At 33.8% G+C, this 24807-nt stretch overlaps 1 pseudogene; it reads right to left on the reverse strand.

Moving 5' to 3' along the window:
* Positions 1 to 9934: 9934 nt before the first annotated feature.
* On the reverse strand, positions 9935 to 17860 carry LOC113754045 (annotated as a pseudogene).
* Between the last annotated feature and the right edge of the window lie 6947 nt (positions 17861 to 24807).

Below are 24807 nucleotides of genomic sequence, written 5' to 3' on the forward strand. Positions count from 1 at the left end.
GGCCCTAACTACAATTTAAGGGGGAATTTAAAAAAGGAAGAATTGTAATTTTGGTCCCTAATCTATAGACCATGTGCAGAACCAGTCCCTAATCAATTGTACAAATCAATTTTGGTCCCCAATCTATTCAATTTTGGACAATTGATGAAATTTCTTCAATTTAGTTAGAACCAAGTCATGTGAGACCATGTGTCAGCACTTAAAACCCCTTTTTTCAACTTTTAAATTTTTGAAACACATTTTTTAATATTTTCAGCTTTTCTTGTCTTTTTTTTTTATTAAACAAAGACATAAAAGGCTAAAATTCGCTAATCAAGCAGTTAGTAATGATTAGTGGAAAAATCACAAAATAAATAGGGGTATCGATGTCCTCTATTTCTTTCTTTCCTCATGTTCTCTTGTCCAACTCAAGAACATACCGTAGGAGCCTCAAGCACTTTCTAATCAGAGAACAAAAATTGCTGATTTTGGCATAAATTTGCAAGAATTAGGCAGGACTTTGTTTTTCTATTCTCAATTTAGGTCCTCATGGAACCAATGAAAAATTGTGACTGCAAGCAGCGAGCAATAATGGTTACATCCTGGATAGACAACAATTCTAGGAGAAGAAATTTCACTTGTGCCATCAAGAAGGAATGGTTCTCTGTTTTTATTTTGGTTGATGAATTTGACCTTTGCGCTAAAGCTTTATGATGTTGGTTGTGAAGGGTGACGGAGGAAAAGGTTGCAATTATTTTGAATGGCATGATCCGAAAATGTGTAGAAGATCTACTGCTCTAATTCCTAAATTGTTGCAAAGCCTGAACTCTAAGAATGCTATAATTGAGAGACTAACAGCGTGGGAACAAAAATTATTGTTGGCAATTTTCTTGTTGGTATTTCTGCTGATTTCTTTATTATGTGATTTTTTCCACTAATCATTATTAACTGCTTAATTAGTAAATTTTTGCCTTTTATGTCTTTGTTTAATAAAACAAAAGTCAAGAGAAAGTTGAAAATATTAAACAATGCATTTTAGAAATTAAAAAATTTGAAAAAAGGGGTTTAAGTGCCGGCACATGATCTCACATGACTTGGTTTCAACTAAAATTGAAGAAATTTTATCAATTGTCCACTTTCGCACAAATTGAATAAATTGGGGACCAAAATTGATTTTTGAAATAGATTGGGGACTAATTCTGCGCATGGACTATAGATTGGGAACCAAAATTACAATTCTCCTTTTAAAAAATAATAACCTAACTATTACATTTATCTAACTAATTATATTTTTGGCAAAAATAAAATCCATCTATTAAATAATCTAGCTACATACATTTCGTGAACATCTATCTATTATAATTTGGCATTAAATGCCCTCAAAATAATCATCAAAAATCAAATATAATAAATGAAAAGTTTGAAATGAATAAAATGAGTATAATAAATACAATAAAAAGCACTCAAAACATGCAGTCATACATAAAAAACACATAGGAACACATAAAGGGATTTAAAATAATAATAGAAAGTATTTTCCTTGAAGTAGCGATTAAATCAGGTATGATTTGCCCTATTTATACTCCAAAATCAACAAAATAGTCAATGCACCAATTTAATTAATAATTAAAAAAAGGTAAACATATGACAAATTCACTTCACTACTATAAAGGGATATAAATAACCATAAAATTCCTAAGATTTACTAATTAAATCCATTTAAATGAGGCATGATTAACAATTAAAGAAGATAAACCAATTATACTTAAGAAATCAAAGCTATCAGGGATCAAATTGCAAAAATTGAAAAGTTTTTGAGGTCAAAATATAATAAAGTTTGGGACCAAATCGCAATTAAATTAGGGACTTAATTGAAATAAATTCAACATATTAGGGCTACAGTGAATTTTCTCCAAAGACTAGGGACTAGATTTACAATTTTCGTATCAGAATCTTAAGAAACAAAAGCCTGGACCATTTTTATTTATTCCTTGGGTCAGAAGCCCTTGGCCCAACTAAAAAATCCAAAGGGAAAGAGTGGACTAGCCTGGCTTCTAGTCCAATCGAAATGCTGCCTTTGGGCACAAAGCCCATGTGATAACCCCAGAAAATAAAATCAATCCATTTACCGAAACCCAATCAAAGTAACATTACCCAATTCCCAAATAAATAAAAGCCAACAAAATGTTTAGTCCCTAATTATATGCTAAAATTCTGAAATAATTTACTCAAAAGCCTACATAAAATATGCAAAAAAAAATTAGATTAAGGCGTGAAATGGGAAATTTTGACTTATTTTTACAAAGTTTTGGACCTTAGTGTAATTATGTAAAGGTTGAGGGGCCAAGTTGCAATATTTCTAAACTTCCATGCAATCTGTTCGAAGCTTGCTGCAACTTTGGAGGCTTATCATCCACCGAGAAATTGTGTCAGATGATTTCTAAACACACAATATCTTATTACCCATACACTAACAATAGATCTAAACATTCGAACACAACATTATTGGGTGGGAAATCTGGGCTAACAACTTGCAAAAAAGGAGAAAACCACAGAAGAAGAAAAGAAGAAAAGCTAGAAGAACTAGTGCAGCAGCAAAATTTTAACATATTCGATGCAAATCTGAGGATATACGAAAGTAAAAAGATGCAAAAGATTACCTTTAATACTTTATAGCACCAAACAAACGTGGGGAAATACAAAAAGAAAAAAAAAAAACACGTCCCAAAGCTGAATCTGTCAATCCAACTTTGCTGCAAAAACCCTCAAAATTTGACAAACTCACTAATTTGGGCTTCGATTTGTCTGGCTTGGGGACGTTTTTCCTAGATTCTTCTCAAACAAAAGTTTCTTTACTGCCTTCAGGGATAGTGCAGAAATCAAGACTTCGCACAAAAAACTAAAATCGCCGCTGGAATTTGGTAAGGAATCTGGCTGGTTCATCAGCCTGGTTCCAATTTTTTTCCAGAAAAAGTTTTCTTTTTTTTTTTTTTGCTCTCTCCTGCTCTCCTCTTTTCCTCTTTTCCTCTTTTTCCGCCGCTCTCCCCTCTCTTTCTTACCCTAATGGCTGCATTTTCAAGCCTTTCTCTTCCTTTTAAATGGAGCCAAATTGATCAAAACCCTCAGAGGAAAGGCTGAGATTGAGCTGGGTTTTTGTGGTTCTCTTTAGGTCCATTAGATCAATTTCCCAGCTGTTTTTTTGGATAAGAATTGGAAGTTGAGGTGTCCTTGTATGAATTAAGCTTGGGAGGCAAGAAAGGGAAAACAAATTGTATCCAAATTGCCCCAAAATGCCAGCTGCAGTGTACGGTTTCTGCTACAAAAATGCAGCTCGAGGGGAAGATCACGCGCGCGTGCTGTGGATCCCAGATTTTTTTTTTCCTACAAACATCTGATATTTTATTTTTTTTTTATTTTTCCTTTTCTGTCTTTCCTTTTCTTTTCTTTCTAATTTTTTTTTGCAAAAACAATCAAATAAAAACCAAATGAGATGAAAAGATAAAAATATAAATAGAGACAAATAAAATAAATAAAATATAACAAAACGAATAAAAATAATTTTTAAAAATTTTTTTTTTTTGGTGTCTACAGGGGGATTTTTATAAAAATGAAAATAATTAAACAATTCAAATAAAATAAACAAGTAAAAAAAATAAATGACAATTTATTAAAATTGAATCAATAATAAATAACTCTAGCTAAGAAATAACTTCGGAAATAGTTCACTCAATTTATCATTGACGCAATAGTAATTCCATTTATTAACTGATAAATAAGTTATAGCTGCCAAACAAATGATGACAGTCAACTCCTCCTCATTGGTGATTAAGGTACGACCGTTAATCACTGTCCTAATTAAGAAATAATCTTAGGTATGACCTTAGAATTCAATTTTCTAATTGCCTTAAGAGTTAGAGGAGCCCTGTTCTAATCAAATAATGCTCTACGAGAGTTATTTTAAATTAGCTCATATATTTTCCTAACACAAGCTCAATCATGCCAATTACCACTATTTTACAGCAATTAAACAATTACGGATTTAGCTACTCTAATTGGTTTTAAGTTATTAAATTAATTTAAATTCCGGGCCTTAGATATCCAATTAATGTAACAACCATAAGAAATAAATCAGAAAATATACAATTACTAGTAAATAAAAGAAATAAATATAATTAATTTGATCTCACAATTTTAGATGAACCAAATTCTCCGTTGTTTCTTGACTAGAATGAGAAGCTTAGTTCATATCCAAAGAAAAAGCCATGCGCCAAATATAGGAATTAATCGCCAAAATCATTTTCCAAGAATACGAGATGAAGTCTCGAAAAGAAAAGAAGAGCTAGCCGTTTCTGTTGTTTCTTGCAAGGAATAAAAGATATCTACTGCCACTACTCGTGGTAGTCTCCTGTTCCCAGGAAAAGAAAAGATAAAGGCAAACGATAATGCCTTTTTGGTCTTGTTTCCTACTGTGAGTAGACCACTATTCCTTAGCCAAATCAAATTATAACAAATCTCATCCTCTCAATAATCGACAAAGTAGGTAGCGTCCTAATAGAAATCAAATACTATCCATCATCCGAACCTTGTAACTTCAATTTGAATTTTGGAGATCACGTGACAAATCTCGAGTCTCTAGACATGTAAAGCTAGATCTTGACGCGCCCACGCTAAATAGCATAAAAGTCCAGTAAAAATCACGTTTTTTAATTCTTTTTTGCTCCAAATCCCTACAACTAATACCAATTACAAAAAATAAGTAGAATCTATCAATTACTGTAATATTTGATAAAATAAGAGGGGAAACAATCATAAAATTAATGACAAAAATGCAACCTATCACATGATTTGTCATACTACGTTCAATAGACTATTGATTTATTTAGGGATAATTTCATTTGGCATCCTTAAATTATATCATGATTCTTCCTTTAGTTTTTAAATTTTTGTGGTGGATGCTTTACTCTCTAAATTCTTAAACTTGTCTCATTTTATCATGTACAAAATTAAAATTATCAAGAGGACAAAAATCATGTTTTCAATACATATTTATTTTTTATGATATTTTTATCTCATATAAAACACATTAAAAGTACTACGATAAAAAAAATATAAGCAAATAAATTTCATTCAAAATGCACTAATTAATTTATTTCATTTAAAATAAGTATTGATATAAGCATTAAGAAAAAACACATTGAGTTGTTTAGACTTCTTTTTTGTGGATTATCTAATTTATTTTAGTGCTAAAAGATCAAATTCATAGTGTAATTGTATTTAAATATATTTAGTAACTATTAAAGAAAAACATGTTTAGTACTATGTTATAATTATTATGTGTATTTAAAAATTAGCCAAGGATATTTTGGTTATGAAAAATATAATTTCATCTTAATCTCGTCAAAAGGTTGATCACTAGTGGTAAAGTGTATATATTTGGAGTTTAGGGAGGCAAAGTGTTACAAGGGCTCAAATGTAGGGAGCAAAATACAATTAAGCCTATAAATTATTCAGCAAAATTATGAACGGTTTTGGCTTGATACATCTCCTTATCCAATGTAGTAGCTTACGATACTTGCCTAATCATGTTGACGAGCACAGAGTATACATATATCAATTAGCTCATTCATAGTCAAATTTTACATTTATAAAATCCTAAATGCCCTATACGTAATTTTTCGCAAGTATACGAGTAGAAATTGAATATAGGGTATTAAGGGTTGAATCCACATAAAAGATTGTCAATTACCGATGCTTTTTGAACTTTTTTATTATTTAAACTATCACAAGTGCAAGAAATTAACTCTACATTATAAACATAAGATAAAAGTAACAAAAATAACAATATAAGGCTCCTAGAGGTATGAAATTTTTTACTACTCTTACAAATGAAATTACCAGTTAAGTGAATGCTATTATCTTGGTTACTTATGGCGTAATTTTCTAATGTATGTAAAACCTACTTTCGTAGCAAATCAACTATACTTGTAACTAAGATATACCTACTTTCGTGATTATGAAATTAGTTATAATTAATTACCTCTATAAAATTGCATGAAACAAGTCACCAAAACTACATAGGTGCTCCTATATCCTCGTGAGTGAACTCCCTAGGTTTATTAACGCCTTGAACCTAGTGTTAGCTTCCAATTCTCATTAAAAACTTAACACTTTAAGATTATCACAACTAATGGCCGGTTAATCATGATTAGATAAACCCAAGTGATAAATAAGTTGCTCAAAATAATATCATTAAATAACCAAATAAATATCACTAACAAGATATAGCAAGTTCATCCATAACTCTAAGCATAAACTTTAATTAAACATGAAAAAGATGAAAACAAGATCTAAACTTGTATTATAGTTAAACATGAACTTAAACACAAAAGAGAAAGTGATAGAAAAGAAGTCACCCTTGTCACATAAGTTTCAAGCTCTCCCTCTTTGCTCAATTTTTCATCCAAATCTAACTACAAATACAAAAGGATAAACTATTATAACTATACTATATTACTGAACTAAGAAAAACTAGTGAAGACTACATTTTTGTGGAGTTTCTTTAACCTTCCAAAGTTATCATAATGTTCTCCAAAGGCTTCTATTTATAAAGAGATTCTCCTTGAGCACATAAACAAGCTAGATTTGAGTTGTAAAGTTTCTTTGGCAGCTGTCCTGGTTTGTTTCCACCGAAATTCTTGCAGAAAAATGGGTCAAAAAGCTGGTGTGAACAAAACACAAGTTGCAGCTGAAATTGAAGAATACGTGACCTCGAAAACATGACCTGAGGCTGCGTATTGTATTCACGTTTTGCTTTTTTGCAGGTTTGCTCATTTTTGGTCAAGTCTTCTCTTTGCTCTGCTTTTTGTCCAATTTCAACTAATATTTTTTTGCTGATGGAGGTTGAATTAGCTCTTGTACACGACATGAAAGTTGTACTCATTTGAGTTATCTTTCCAACGCACCAAGAATCATCCAAGTTAGAGTTGTGTGGATCGAGAAATGATCAAAATACCCTTGACTAGTCAATCCCCTATTTCAGCTTTCGACAACAAAATTGCACTTCTGTATTTTGACATTTTAACAATGAAAACGATTGAACCGGACTTCGAGGTCTTCACAAGAAATGTAGATCTATCTCTTAATTCAAAATGGTTTAAGAATCACCTCAATCCAATGTGTGTACCTCAAGACATAGTTGAAATACCATAAATTGTCAAAGTTGGAAAACTCCCATCCTTTTATTCTTGATTACATTTCATCTCTTGAACATTTTGCACTTCATGTCTTCTTTAAATTATTTCAAATCATCAATAATCATCCAATTGTCTTTTCAATTAACTCAATTTGATGATTGAATCATTAATCCTACAAAAACATGAAGTTTTCACCACTTTTATTCATAGAAATGCAATTTTCACACTTTAAATCACAAAATGCATAACTTCACTAGAAACTTAGTTAATTATCTATAAAAATAAATAAAATACACCAAAACTAAATAATAAAACACAGATAAAACACACAAAATACATACTTATCATATGTATTCACAAATATATGCTTAAATGTGAGAATTCTTTTTTACTTGTACAAAATATTCATAAAATTAGTAATTTATTGTAACAAATTAGCCCAGATAAATATGCTTAATTACGTTAATTGTAAATATATTGCCACATATTTGCTTGTTTCATCTAAAAGTGACAAACAATGAGTTAGTTAGCACCTAAACTATCACGCCCCGTACCCGGAACGTAACATCGACACGCTTTAGATAAAGTTAAAGGCATAAGGCAGCAAATTTCCAAAGCAACTGCATTCACCTCAAGATCGAGTCTTCTACAATATATACAATAGTCCACTCCTATCATAAAGTATCCTATATAGAGGTACAGAAGTCATTCTCTAACCAAAAGCCATCTCCATCTCCATTGCTTCCCTCACGAGCTATCAAGGTCCACCTCAATGAACTCATCATTAACTGCATAATAATAGCAAAGGAGTGAGCGAAATCTCACTCAATAAGTAGCACATGCATCTCATTATTGGCAAGAGCATGTTACATACATAGTACATTACAAACATCATTAACTCATACATATAATTTTATACGAACATGGTCATTATAAACATTTCAATGGCATATCATACATCACAAATATAATGGAACTCAAACCATAAGACAACAAATGACCATAGATATCCAGTTGTTAATTTAACCGATTAACACGATTCATAGTGATAACTACCACATGATTAGCCTATTTTATATTGCTAATGACAACACGGTTAGCCCATTTCTTATACCAACTACATGTGAGGAACTAGTCCCATCAAAAGTCACTTATACAAAAACTCAACAAATATAGCATTTCACCTCAAAAATGACCATGGCAAGAGTAATAACAAATATCACAAATTATACATGCTCATGCCACTTTAGCAATTAAACAAGTAGTTTTCAAAAGATAAAGGATACATGCACCACTTACTTCGGTCCAACGGATCAATACCCAACTTAACTCAACCAATCCTCGTAGTACATGTCCTTCTCATCTATAAACAATTCCAAATTACTTAATTTGAGACCCGTGAAATGAGAAATATAGAAAACATTCATCCCACAACTATAAGAAGAGAACCTAGTTCAAAGCAGCATTATTACAAACGATTTCCAGCTTTGGATGCGCTTAGTTAAACAAACATAACTTCACCTATACACATTGAAATGCTACAAAATTAGTACCATTTGAAACTAGACTCCTAATACTAATAATGCCTGGAAGACTACTCTATGATTCGAAACACAAACTGACCTATCATCGTTAAAAAATCAGGACACTTGTAGTACTACTGTACAGTGTAGAACTAGAATTTCAGCCCACTTCCCAAATTTTCTGGTATCAATAGGGAAAGAATCAAAATATGAATTTCATACGACTGAAAAGGTTTGTGAATCTAGTTTCAAACGCAATAAAATCACTCAATTCTGAAATTTCTACACAAAGTTATGACCAATTTCCCAAAGTCATGTAGGACTGACTGTTATTGTAGAAATAATGAAATTCAAACTTTTCTTAACTATGTATTACCTAATATCCACTCTATTTGTTATGTCTAATCCTTAATTATAAGTGCAATACCAAGATATACAAGAGATTATTCCAATCCAAAACCATTCAACCTTAATTTCCATTTCCCAACCAAGTTCCAAGTGCAAAATGAGTAAGCTTAATCCTAAATCAAACTAAACCACATAAGTTTCATAAATAGATTCAAGTTTTAGAACTACACATGATCACACCCACACACAAACAATCAACTCATGATCTAATCATCATCAACTCAATAACCACACAATCCATAACTTAAACTCAATATTTGGCCATGAAAAATACAATATCTAACTAAATCAAGAAATCACAAGTTACATACATCCTTACCAAGATTCTTCCAAACTTGAGTCATGAATCTACTCTTCCAAACCAATTAACCCATAACTATAACCAAGAACTAAACCTCACCTTGATAGTAGACAAAGAAGAGCTCCCAAGCTTCACACCCTTCACATAGCTTTGATTCTCCTTGAATCCTTCTTTGTTGTAAGAATAGAGAAGAAGAGAATGTGAAAGACTTGAAGGAAGAAGAAGAAAAGAAATGAAATTGGTAAGGTGGTAAATAGGAATTCCCACTACCATAATATATTCTTCCAACATAATGCTTAATTGCACACTAACCCTCAACTTCTTTAGTCTTAAAAATGAATTCAAAAACTTTATTGATATTCTCTTAAAATCTCCAAAATGAAGACTTGGTCATTACATAAACAAACAAGAAAAGTAAACTTGAAATTCTAAAAAATTTTTAAAAGCAACTATTGAATTACCTGCTATAAAATGAAATGCAAAAGCATAAGTCAAAATCTTAAGGAAAAAATATACTAAACACTTTGATGTAGAGTGGAATCAATGCTAAATTGTATTGATAAGTGTCAGTCAAGCGTGCTCAGAGAACACATAGTTGTTCTAATCATCCTTAATCCACTTGACAAAGTTGTTGAAATTCTTGCCAGAACATCCGTCTTCTCTAAGACTACTCATAACCTTTGCTTTTAAATCCAAGGCCCTCTCCTTGTAGCCTTTAACAGTGACCAGCTGCTCAATTTTGTTCTTAACTTCTCCTTGTGCAATGATTCCATTTTCATCTTTTTCCAATCCTAATCCAACCTTCCAATCATCACATATGTAGCTTCTATTAGTGAACTGGTCTGTAAAGTAAGGCCAGCAGAGGAAAGGGACACCATTGCTTACACCTTCAACTGTAGAATTCCAACCACAATGGCCGAGGAAGCAGGCAACTGAAGGATGACTCAGGACCTGTTGTTGAGGTGCCCAACCAGATAATCTTCCTCGTCCTTGTATTCGCTCTTTGAAACCTTTTGGATATGCATTATTTGTTTCTGCTGTTAAATTACGCCTCACAACCCACAGGAATGGCATATTGGTGCGTTCAAGGCCTAGAGTCTGATAGGTTGCAATTTTATCATTTATTTTATTATTAATTTCCTCTATTATCTAACCCGATGTGAATTAATTATTAGATTCTACTCACTTTTCGTAATTTGCATTTAATTCAGGGAGTAGAACGAAAATACCACAACCAAGGCCAATTTGGCAGTCATCGGGAAAGAATTCAAATAAAAGGCATTCAGGGGCATTTTTGAAACGAGGAGATGCGATCCCATTTTGTAATTTGGCCGAAAATAACAAGAAAGGAAAAGGAACCAAAAAGGCCGAAGTCTTCGGGAGGCATTGAAGCCACCGCACAATAGAAAAGTAGAGTAGGACTTTTGATAGGATTTGGAGTTGCAGAGGATGAGGACTCCTTTAAGCTTTTGGAACTTTTCCCTTTTGGCTTCTTTTTTTTACTTCCTACGCATGTCAGGAGGTGGGGATTTAGCCTTTGACTTTTCCTATCATCTTTAGTTTATTCTCTTTTCTTTTCGGTAGGAGTAGACAAGGGATGAGTTAAATCCCTTTGTCTAGTGAAGAAACAATGGATGCTTTGGGTCGCCTAAAATTGTGAGATCGATTTAATTTTATCTGTTTTTTATTTATTAGTATTCGCATATTCCTTGATTGCAGTACTTATGATTATTTAATTAATTGATTGTCTTGGATCCGGATAATTAGTTAACTTAATAATTTATTGTCAGTTGGAGTATTTAAATCCATAATTGTTTAATTGCCTTGAAATAGTGACAACTGGCACAATTTAGATTCGTGTCAGGGGAATACGCGGGCTAATCTGAAATAACCCTGGTAGTGCGTTATTTGGTTAGAATAGGGCTCTTCTAATACTTAAGGCAATTAGGAAATTAAATCTTATGGGCGTACCTAGAATTATTTCTCAATTAGAATAGTGATTAACGAGCGTACCTTAATCACCGACACAGTAAGGAGAGGTTGACTGTCATAGCTTGTTTGGCAATTATAACCTATTTATTGGTAAATAATTGGAATTGACTTTGCATCGATGATCAATGAGGTGAACCATTGTTGAAGTTATTTCTTGGCTAGATCCTTAATTATCACTCATTTGAATTTAGAAATTGTTATTTAATTTTTAGTAGTTTCTTAGATTTTATTTGCATTTACTTGATTGTCACCGTCTACACAAAAACACCCCTTGGTTACTGTGAATTTGAAAAAAAAACAGTTACACCCAATCCCTGTGGATTCGACCCTGCTTACCACTATCTACAGAAATTAACTTTAGTTGAGCAGGTTTTTATAATTGCACAGGCTAACAACCTGTCAATTTTTGGCGTCATTGCCGGGGACTGGTGTCAGCTTAATTTGTTTCTTTTTGAGTTCATCTTGTTTTCATTTTTTTTATTTTTCTCTTTTTTTTATGTAGTTTATGGCTGCTAACATTTGGTATTTTGATGATAGACTGGACTTTATTCCTGAATGTGGTTATGAGACTCGTGTTTTTTCTAATGATCAATTGGTGGTTGCAAATTGTGGGACTTATTTTGCCTCAGGTTATTCAACTGACATATGTCCCGTATTTCAAGGTAATCTAAGTGCTCCAATTAATACTTTTGGAGATTTTTCATCCCGATTTCAAACGTGGTATGACCTTTACTCAAACAGGTATAATCAAGGATGGTGGGATAATTTCAAATTTAATTATGCGACCGGGCCAATGGATTTTCAACAGGAAGAGTCTTAGCAATCATCCTCCGTGTCAGGTATGTCTCTTGAAGAAATGATTGAATTACTAACTGCTAATTCATATCGATTTCAACAGGAGATACAAGCGATGGCGGATCAAGTACAACTATTGACATCCAGGATGGCAGATCAAGTACATCTATTGATATCCAGGATAACGCGATTAGCTTCTCACCTTGAAGAATTGGCCGCACAAACCAATATCAACCTTGAGGAAGATGAGAGTGCAATTGTCCGGCCAAATGACATTGAACTGCAAGAGTTTCAAGAAAACAGATCTAAAGTTGCAATTGAAAAGGAAGCTGAAGTGCAAGAAATGAGACCCCAGTATCAACTCGAATAAATCCAGTGAACAATCTTCTAATGCGGTGACATCTCATCCATTCCTTTATCAATATTTTTCTGACTCTTATTCCTCAATTTCTGTTAATGAAATTGACTTCATTATACTAGAAAATTTTGAATTTCATGACAGGAATAAATTAAGAGTGGCGATGGTAAGATATCTTGAACCAATAAATGCAAGTGAGGGAGGAGTGAATAGAGAATTCAAATTATCGTTGACTTGTCTAGCATCATTTATTAGTCCAGGGAAGACTGTAGCTCGTGTGCTCAAGAAATATTCTATTTACGAGGGTTATCAAGACTTTATAGAGGATGAAGCATTAAAACGAGCCACAAGATTTTATCCTGCCTGAGCAAATATGACAACGTCTAGCCGGAGACATTAAAGAAAGGCGCTTATTGGAAGGCAACTCAATTCCTTTTAGTTGTTTGTTCATTTTTGTTTGTTAGTTTAAATATGTTTTTTCTTGGATTTGACTGATTTATGGTTTCAATTTTCGTTTTTGATGACTCATAGGTACCTCTCTGACATGACGCGCCCGCATCAACTGGGCGCGTGATACATTGCGATCTCCTGGTGCTTGGTAAAAAGGGTTCCGATCCCCTTGACGTGCTCGAGTCAGTTATATGGAGAGCTCACGGTCAGAAGGATTCTTACCCTTATGACGTGCCCGCGTCTAGTCACCTGGAAAGCTCCTCCTTCCGTGCCTTCATGGCGTGCCCACGTCATGTTCGCGGGAAAGGTAAGTATTTAAAAAAGCTCAAGAACGATTATTGATTTTCTGTTAATCTCTATTTTTGAATTTCAAAAATAACTTTTGTCAATAATAATAATATAAAAAGAAGTTATATATAAAAAATTTCAAAAAAAATTCAAAAAAAAACCTTTTTTTTTAGTAATTAACTAAAAAAAAGGGAGAGTCTTCCCGTAAAAAAATTCTAAAAGAGAAAAAAATAAAATGGAAAAGCAAAAAAAAAAACACAAATACTATTTTCTTTTTCTTTCTTCCCTCTTCTTTCTTTTCTTTTTTTTTTCTTTCTTTCTTTCTTTTTCTTTCTTCTTTCTTTCTTCTCCCCTGTTCTCCTCTGTGTCGACCGAGGCTCCTTCGCACGCCGCCATCTCCTCCATCTCGCTCGTCAGCTGCCATCCCTCTTCCCCACGCACTCTCACTCCATCTCCACCATCACAACTCGCCGCCTCTCTCCTTCCTCTCAGAGACTGCCGCCGCCGTTTCCCCAGGGCAAGCACGCCGCCCCCTCGCGCGCCTCTCTCTCTCCACCGTAGTTCCATTGCCCACCACAGGCGTACCAAGTGCACGACCACTGCTCTGCGCGTCTTCCTTGCAGTCACCTAGCTTCTGAAGCCGCCGTCGCTCAAGCGCTCGCACGCCGCGCTCGTTCGACACGCTACCTTCCTCGTCCCATCCGCGCCGCCCACTGTCTCTCTCTCGCTCTGAGCTCTCCGCCGCACGCCACCCACGGCCGCCACTGCCTTCCTTGTCTTCCTCCAGCAAAGAAAGATAACCCCATTGCTGCCTTAACCACTGTCGCTCTCACGCATGCACACCAGCAGTTCGTGCCAGTCCCACCTTCTTCGACCATCAAACAATAGAGAGTTTTGCATTTGCTGGTTGAATTGATGTCTCACCACATCGGTTCCCCTCCACCGTTTCCGCCTACCCCTTAGCCACTCGAGAGGGAAGTTTTATTGTTCTCTTTGCTTTAATTTCTTTATTTCCTCCGTTGAGAACAATGTAGGAACTAGGTGTGGGGGGGGACAATTGTGCTAGTTTTTCTAATTTTTAGTTTTTAGATTTTTTTTTCTTCCTCTTTATTTTTAGTTTGTTATTAGCCCATCTCTCGTTCATTTTCTTCCTTTCTTTTTAGTGATTAACTCGTATGTGCATGCCAAGATTTGATGTTGGATTGTTGCCTCTATTTCTAATATTGCCAAAATTTTAATAATGAAAGTGTATCAAGTGGACTTGGTTGAGTCTAAGAATATCTCTTTGGTGAATATCGAAAACTGTGTGACTTTTGTAATTTTTGGTTAACTTTCCTAGGTATAGGGAATGATTGTTGGCATTTTCATGTGAATTGGTCCGATTATTAATATTAGTTCTCCATGTTTGAAAATGAGGCTAGCTGATGTAAATTTTCTTTTGATTTTTGTGTTATTTTGAGTTTTTGTGTTATTTGACTGTGAATAAGAGTTGACTGTATTCCGCTAGTCTTTACTGCCGACTAATCGGGGATCTTCACCAAAAATATCGATTCTCGCATCAAAAAATAGTAATTGCTATAAGTGCATGGTCACGTGGCGATAGGAGCTGAGTAACTGGACTCTCTCATCTGGCAAATGTCGGAGTTCGCGTCAAAAAGTTTCAATGGCTAGAGACTAAGTCCTGTGTTACTATTGAAAAAAAACAGAAAAATAGAAAAATATGAAAAAAGAGAGTGAAGGTTGTTTTAGTGTGTGATATAAGTTAGCTTGCCGAATTATGGATTTAATGTTGAGATTTTGGTTAATAGTTGGACCATTTGCTGATAAATGTTGAGCGATCATTCCTTTTTCTTAGATTAGTTAACTTGGAATTGAAGGAATTTGTAGTTTAGTAACTAATCGGGGTGATGTTTCTTGGATTTTGATCACTGATGCTTGATATATATTTTTTCTTGATATCTTGGCAATATGGTAGATAGAGTAATAGCCATTGTCAAATATTGGTGTTTGTTTACTGTTCTTACGCTTGAGAACAAGCATGGTTTAGATGTGGGAGGAATTGATAGGTTGCAATTTTATCATTTATTTTATTATTAATTTCCTCTATTACCTAACCCGATGTGAATTAATTATTAGATTCTACTCACTTTTCGTAATTTGTATTTATTTCAGGGGGTAGAACGAAAAAACTACAACCAAGGCCAATTTGGCAGTCATCGGGAAAGAATTCAAATAAAAGGCATTCAGGGGCATTTTTGAAACGTGGAGATGCGATCCCATTTTGGTAATTTGGCCGAAAACAGCAAGAAAGGAAAAGGAACCAAAAAGGCCGAAGTCTTCGGAAGGCATTGAAACCGCCGCACAATAGAAAAGTAGAGTAGGACTTTTGATAGGATTTGGAGTTACAGAAGATGAGGACTCCTTTTAACTTTTGGAACTTTTCCCTTTTGGCTTCTTTTTTTTTACTTCCTACGCATGTCAGGGGGTGGGGATTTAGCCTTTGACTTTTCCTATCATCTTTAGTTTCTTCTCTTTTCTTTTCAGTAGGAGTAGACAAGGGATGAGTTAAATCTTTTTGTCTAGTCAAGAAACAACGGATGGTTTGAGTCGTCTAAAATTGTGAAATCGATTTAATTTTATCTTTTTCTTTTATTTAATTGTATTCGCATATTCCTTGATTGCAGTATTTATGATTATTTAATTAATTGATTGTCTTGGATCCGGATAATTAGTTAACTTAATAATTCATTGTTAGTTGGGGCATTTAAATCCGTAATTATTTAATTGCCTTGAAATAGTGACAACTGGCACAATTTAGATTCGTGTCAGGGGAATACGTGGGTTAATCTGAAATAACCCTGGTAGTGCGTTATTTGGTTAGAATAGGACTCCTCTAATACTTAAGGCAATTGGGGAATTAAATCTTATGGGCGTACCTAGGATTATTTATCAATTAGAGTAGTGATTAACGGGCGTACCTTAATCACCGACACAATAAGGAGGGGTTGACTGTCATCGCTTGTTTGGCAGTTATAACCTATTTATTGGTAAATAATTGGAATTGACTTTGCATCGATGATCAATTAGGTGAACCATTGCTGAAATTATTTCTTGGTTAGATCCTTAATTATCACGCATTTGAATTTAGTAAATTGTTATTTAATTTTTAGTAGTTTCTTAGATTTTATTTGCATTTACTTGATTGTCACCGTCTACACAAAAACACCCCCTGGTTACTATGAATTTGAAAAGAAACAGCTACACTCAATCCCTGTGGATTCGACCCTGCTTACCATTATCTACAAAAATTAACTTTAATTGAGCAGGTTTTTATTATTGTATAATCTGACAACCTGTCAGAACCAGTTCCTGAAATTGTGTTTGGTCAAAAACTGTGATGCTCCCAAATGCAACATAAATGACTGATTGGACTGGTTGTTTATCCAGCCACACCAAGCAATCCAAGTCTTTAGGCCAGTAGGAACCAACTGATTTTCCAAGCCGGTTGCTAGATAGAAGAGGGCCTATAGGTAACATTTCTGGGTACGAGTTGAAGACCGATGTCTCTAACTCATTACTTGAGTTGCAGATAATCCAATCAGCCAATTTTAGTGTTCTGATATTTTTTAATATAACATCAAAAATAATTCCCTGTGTGGTCGGATCACCAATACAGGCCCAAACAAAGTGTGCAGAGTCCATAACTAATATGGTAGGTGATAACTAAACCATCTGGTTCTTCAAGACACTTCCTGCGACAAAATTTGCCACACCCAATGTCAAATTTGGCAATCACTGTTTTGGCAATACTTTCTTTTTTGGGCTGCTAAAATTTTCTTGTATTGGTAAAATCTAATTCATTTGGATATGCTTTCAACTTTCAACCTATTTTGCAGCAACCAAATTTCACCATTCTGTTTCCTATGAGTTTGCTACTTTGCTTGCATTATAATTTCTAGCTTCATAGCTTCCAATTCTGGTCAGCTTAATATTGTTTACTGTTCCATGATTATGAGGACTTTAAGACCTTACGCAGAAGTGTTGAAACTGTAATAGCATTATGCTGAAAGGAGTCTTACCAGAGCTGTCTATGATTCCATCGTGAATGAGCTTTGGAATATTGAGTTCCAGAACCAATACAGCTGCTGCTGCAGGCCAGAAGGCTACAGCCCTGACTCCCATTTTCTTCGCGATCTCCAGTGCCCAACCCGTGCTCTCATCAGTAATAAGGCATGTGATTTTGTCAGTTTCAGATTCATTTATCTTCTCCATTAGAGCCTCCAACTTTGCAGGCATAACACGAAAAATTGTCTTTGTTAACTTCCCCAGGTCATTTCTATCGTCGCAGGATTCCAGGCCATCTGGGATAGATACCAGATGCATCATATCTGGTACATTCCCTTCACCTGATAATGATTCAATGACTCGTTTGTGATTAAATTCCGTGTTCACAAATGTAACCTTGATACCACTCTTGACTAGGCACAAGGCAAGTTCCATTAGGAGAAGTACATGACCTTGTGCTGGATAAGGTATGGCTAGTACATGTGGAATGCCCATACTGTTTCTTCAACACTACACTGCCACTAATCTCCATATAGGTGTCCCTATTTATATGTTAAATTCATCTTTTTCTAATTAGGTAAAGCACCCATGGCACATCAAATGTCTAATGACCAATATGTGGTCAAGTTTTCCTGAGCCTGAAGGAGGCAATCTACTCCTCTCATTTATATGGTGTCCTTTGTCTTGAGTGCATCCTTCTTTGTCCTGATTTTGGTATCTGTCAAGGTTTTTCACAATCTTGGAATTGTTGCTAATCAATAATTTTAGATTGAAATAAAAACTGAAGATGGATTGCAAGGGACAGATTGAGATTGAAGACTGTTTTATTATTTTAATTTTCTCCATAATTGAAAGGTAGGTTTCAGTTTTGTAACTTCGTTACCATGATTGATATTTTGAGTTAAAGATTGTGCCTCAAGAGAATCTGAGACCAAATTCTGCTGAAACTCTTAAAAAAAACTCATGATATTTTTAAAAAGTGAATAAATTTTCTTTCTTTGAAATGTTTGGATGCATATACTTTTAATTTGAAGGGGCAAGCTTTATACCAATTTGAATGTTGTAATTAATGGAAAATCTTTAAAAAATTTGTGTGGTCGAAACTTTTGATAGGAATGAAGACTCATATTGTACGGGGAGTTGCCATTTTTGTAAGACTTGATTGCCCCTCACTGCCTTCTAAAAATTTTGTGAGATCAAAAGTATTTTATATCTAAAGAGTGAATTCGAATAAAGAAATCTTAAAAAAAATCTTATAAGACCAAAACTTTTTATATTTAAAGAATCAATTCTCATATTTTACGGGGAATAAACAATTTTCTAGAACTTGTCTGCTCTTTCACTGTTCTCTAGATCCGTCTATGGTCCTTAATATATTATGTGATTTTATATGATTTTTGTAAAAATATTCTTTTCATCTCTCATTTTTAAAATGAAACAAATTCATCTTTAACATTTGAAATTGAATAGATAACATCTCTCAATCCAAATTTCAATATGAATCAAACCATCTAATAATCTAGTAATAAATTTCGGGGATAGAATTGATAGATTATTCGGTCAACTCCATCACATTCACATAACATTTATTGAACCAAAAAAGGAAAAAATTAAAAAATTATAACATAAAAGGCCGTTATTTATTTTGGAATAGTAGGGTTTCTTTTTTTTTTTTAATCTTTTTATATACTATTAGAGTATACACTTACGAGTTTAGATGTTATCACACATACAAAGTTTGGTGTTTAAATTTAAATTAAAATGATGTGGCAAGTATTTAGACCCATCAGTGTATAAAATGACAATGTAGGAAAAATTAATCCTTCTTTTTATGTAATAATTTTTTATTTTTCCTTTTTGAGTTCATTAAATTTCATTTAAATATCAAGTTGAGTTAACCAAATAATCTATCAATTATACCTCCGAAATTTGTAATTGGGTTGTTAGTGGTTGGATTCATATTAAAAGTTGACTTTAGGAATGTGATAGTTTCAGTTTTTAAATGTGAAAGATGAATTTGTTTTATTTTAACAGTGAGAAACAAAAAGATATTTTTGTAAAAAGGTATGGGATGAAAATGATCATTTTCCTATTACTTTGTAATTGTGCCCCCACTGACATTTTAGGTGTTGGGTACTAGAAACTTTATGGATTTGGGGCAGGGACGGTCATCAGTATGACCGTCCCTGCACGGTTCATGGTCCAGATTGGACCTCAAAAAAATGTGCGGCTCAGATAACAAGTGGTAACTCGATTTCCGCGCCATGTGTGGGGCCCACCACTATCTGTTGTGAAAATACAGCCTGTGAAAAAAAAGTTACACGGTGAACAAAAGAAGTTACGCGCTGTTGATGAGGAGGAAAATTGCCAGGGACGGTTGCACCTGCCCGAGTCCAAACTTTATATACTTAACCAGATAACTTGTACAATGTCCACGTGGACGTATCTATAAGCGATTTGATAGCAATTCTTTATTAAGAAAGCAAAATAACCGATAAAATTTATTAGTTAATGATTCCTACCAGTGCAAGCCCAATACATTAAGGAGTACAATTCGTTAATGAGTTTTTCTATACACAAAAATTCTTCGTACTCAAACGAATTCCTTATACAACATTTGAATGAGTTGTGGTTAAAGGAGTTCGAATTTTAACCGCATAGATAGAGGCATTCTGGAAATGTGGAATATTTTGTAGTTTTTTTAAAACTTTGGGTACAATTAAGAGTAGCATCTGTTTAAATATATTTATCGAAATACCCTCATTTTGATACATTTAAAGTTTTGATTTATGAAGACATCTAGCTATTTTTGGAATGTAAAATTATTTTGCAATTATTTTTGCATGGAGTACAACTCATATAAGATTACGTGTTAGTATAATTATTGAAATGGTGTTATAGACATATTTAATTAAAGTATGGCTTTTGTTGTGCAATTAGCACATAGATATATTAATACGTTGTGTAATTAACACGTTGTTATAATTAGCCATTGGAAGATATTCTTTTGATTGAAACAACTTATATCTGCTCTTGGACGATTTTCAACTGACATTTGTAGGGACCTTTTGGGAATGGTAAAATTGTAAAAGTATTGATAAAATAAAGTGTACAAGCATATGCTACAATTAGAATGTACTATTATTAGTTTTGTCATATTTGATGATTATTGTTTTCCAAAATGTACTATTATTTGTCCAATGAAAAATTTTCTCTAACGACAAGCACTAAACACCCGCACGATGCACGGGCACTCCGCCTAATATAGGATATTAATAGGGGAATTATAGGATTTTAATAGGGTCCTCCCATTCTCTTATGATAGTTATTAAAAATATATATTGCTACTTGCTAGCTACTACTTGCTATAAATAAATTTATGCACCCACTGAATATACTATCCTAGCTCAGCCCCTGGTAACACCACCTTTAATCTTTTAATCAGCACCTTCTAATATAACACTCTGAGTAATATATTGAACAAGTCGTAGGACTAAAATATCCTTCACACTTGCAGGATTTAAGACCAAAGTAATATCCTTCACACTCTGGACTTGGAGTCATAATTTATTCCAAAGTAAAGTGTAAGGTACGCTACTATGCTGCCATCTTTCCTTTAATTCCTGGTCCCCACAATCTGCGCTCCAATTTTGACGACCTTGCACTTCATTTCAATTTCCACAGCCCAAATTGACCGAAACAGAGCATTAAAGCTCTACTTGTGAACAGGTCAAAGGATCAAATTTTTTGACATACGTTATAAGATCCGAGCTTTTTTAAAAATATTTTGCCAGTCAATGCATAAGTACCTGTCTGAACCGATGGTAGTTCACCGGATTCTCCTCAACCTCTTTGTGTCCCCCTCCTCCTAATAAATATAGAGTAGGAGTAATTGTAATATAAAATTTATCGTATTGATAAATTAAAAAAAAAATTGACCAAAATAGAAATTTCTTATAAAAAAATACGAAAAACAGCAACAACTATAAATGCCCTCAAAATAATAACGCAATATAAGGACCACGATAATAAATGAGTTAATCCGTGGCGTTGCTTTCATGAATGTGAAAAAACCTCTATAGCTAATTCTGGACTTTGTTGGCACATTTCCAACTATGAACATGGGAGTATCGTTGGTCAAGTTCTAACTTGTAAGACCCCCAAACGGGTCCCCATTCGAAGAAAAGTAATATAGCATGAATTAGTCAAGTAAGACTTTTTTTTAAAGCCAAATAAGACTTATTCAACCAATTTTAGGTTTATTTAGATACATGTATTTCAAATAATATTTCGTTTGCATCGTAAAGTAGTTTCTCATCTCATCTTTTTTTCAATCTCACACCTTGAAAAGGATACAATTTATACTCTCATATTCTTTTAGTCCCAAAACCTATCTCAAGTCGCGTTTTGGTTTTGTGTACCCATGCTAATTTAGGGGCTCAAAATAACATCACAGCTCAGTTGGTGCCCAAAAGAAATAGCAGAAAATTCTAGTAACATGTCCACTAGAAATTGTACAAGCAAAACTCTAAATGAAAACCAGAAAGAAGCAAAATCACACTGATTAAGTTGATAGATGAATATAATCAATCAAATACTGCTAAGGAGCTACACAAAGCACCAATAAATTCAATTTCATAAAAGATTACAGTTATATACTCGAGATCAATTAGTGAACATGAGTCGAACCATAGGTGCTCAATTGATTTTCAGTTTAAGTTCGAGCCAAAAATTTAAGTCGAGATTGACTTGATTAAATGTCCGTTTGATAAAACTGAAATCTAAAATTTAAATTCATTAACTTAATGAATTGTTAACTATTAAATCTAGTACATTTGAGTGCATATCATATTCAGTAATAAGCGACTAGTTTATCACTTAATTTTGGAAGCAAGTTTTGCCTAAAAAATTCAGTGTCATTTAATTAATTCATATATTCAATTTTGGGTTATCAAATAGTTTGAATATATTAACATCTGAATCCATTAAATTGAAATGTTGAACTGAGTTATCAAACAGGGCATAAATCTAAACTTGACTTGCTGGGTGCAGTCCTCTCCACTCCATCACTTTGCTACGCAATTGGAATCGGGTCAATTATACAAGGAAAATTGTTGAATGTCATCTTAATGGTCTGACAGACAATATTATAACCTAATACTAACTTCCAAAGGAAAAGGCAAACATCTTTGTCCAGTTCATTTGTTCCCTCTTTTCTTGGCACTAAATTAGTGCTAAATTAAGGAGTCATCCTCTGCAGGCCAGATTTACTCCACAAGAAATTTCTTATCAAAAACAGGAAACCGTAAAAATACTTAATTCACTCTTCCAAAGTAAAGGGGAAGGAAGGCAACATCTTTGTCCAGTTCATTTGTATTTCCCTCGTATTTTGCACTACAATTTGGACAGTCTAGCACTAAATCAAGGAGTCATTTTTTGTAGGCCAGATTGACTCAACAAGAAATTTCTTATCAAACAACAATAAATTCACTCGAAATTATTGATGCAACATAAGGACTTTGAATAAATATAATGATGTAGAAACCTCTATAGCTGCTTCTCAATGCACCAAAAATTGTACCCAAAAAAAAAAATTTACCGGTGCAACCAAAATCCTGGTTCTAAAATGGGCAGATAGGAAAGAGATTAGCAAACAAAAGCACTTTGCATATATACAGGTTGAATCTTCTCCCTTTCTTGGAGAATGGAGATTAGCAAACATTTATGCCCCCACTGAATATATTATCCTAGCTCAGCCCCTGGTAACACCACCTTTAATCTTTTAATCAGCACCTTAGAATATAACACTCTGAGTGATATATTGAACAAGCAGTAGGACTAAAATATCCTTCACACTTGCAGGATTTAAGACCAAAGTAAAATCCTTCACACTCTGGACAGTCATAATCCAAGACCAAAGTCTCTGGACTTGGAGTCATAATTTCTTCCAAAGTAAAGTGTAAGGTACGCTACTATGCTACCATCTTTCTTTTAATTCCTGGTCCCCCATAGTCTGCATTCCAATTTTGATGACTTTGCACTTCATTTCAATTTCCACAGCCCAAATTGACTGAAATAGAGCTTTAAAGCTGTACTTGGGTATCGATCAAAGGATCAAAATCTTTTAGCCTGCATTCTAATATCCACACTTATCTAAAAATATTTTAGTCATCTAGTGTGTAGGCACCCGTCTGGACCGTTGTGATTCACCGGGTTCTCTTCGACCTCTTTAGGTCGCTCTCCCCATCGTGTAGAGTAGGAGTAATTGTAATATAAAATTTATCATGTTGATAAATAAAAAAAAAGATTGACCAAAATAGAAATTTCTTATAAAAAAATTACGAAAAACAGCAACAACTATAATGCACTCAAAATAATAACTCAATATAAGGACCATGATAATAAATGAGTTAATCCGTGGCGTTGCTTTCATGAATGTGGAAAAACCTCTATAGCTAATTCTGGATTTCGTTGGCACATTTCCAACCATGAACATGGGAGTATCATTGGTCAAGTTGTAACTTGGAAGACCTCCAAACGATGAATTAGTCAAATAAGACTTTTTTTTTAAGCCAAATAAGACTTATTCAACCAGTTTTAGGTTTATTTAGATACTATGTTATTTCAAATAATATTTCGCTTGCATCAAAAACATATTTTTCAATTCATTTTTTTATATTTCGAATCATCTTTTTATTTCACATACATCACATCACAAAAAGTACTACAGTAATTATTTCAAATAACACTCTATCCAAACAAAATGTTTTTCTTTTTTTTTGGTAAAAACTAGTGAATTATGTAATATTTCTGTGGGACATAGCATTTGCTACATCACTGATTGTGACTCTAAAGAAAAATCGACGAAATGTCATATTTTATCACAAGGGGTGGATAATTCTATGTCTCCAATATCTCTTCTAAGTTTAGTCCATGAGAAAGTAATGGATTATTCTCGGTCATTTTGCTTATGTTAATTTTTCAATTAGAAAAATTACGTGTTTTTTTTATTAATCACTTATTTTCGCAACGATACAATTGGAGTGTCTTCCATTCAAAATAAACTTTCTTTTATCCCAAAATCCATCTCGCGTCACATTTTTGCGTCATTTGCATGCTAATTTCAAAGGACAACAAAGGCATCACATTTCATTCCTGCTGAAATTTCAGCATAAAAATTCTAGTCAATAAAATATAATAGAAGAATCCCTTAATGAATCAAAATCATGCACATTAACTTGATAGATGAAAATAATGAATCAAATACTAGGAAGTAGCCACCAAGAAAACACAAGTGCACTTACCAGTAATTGCCTCAGCCAGTTTCGCTGGCCAAAACATTTGCGCGAGTTACACGCTCAATATTTGTCTACTGCCCCTTGACCAATACGAGTAGTCATATTTTCTTGAAGTGTACTGAAATTCTACTGAATATCTCCAGTGTAGAAACAGAAT

This window comes from Coffea eugenioides, chromosome 11 (genome assembly GCF_003713205.1).
Source record: "Coffea eugenioides isolate CCC68of chromosome 11, Ceug_1.0, whole genome shotgun sequence".
NCBI lineage: Eukaryota > Viridiplantae > Streptophyta > Magnoliopsida > Gentianales > Rubiaceae > Coffea > Coffea eugenioides.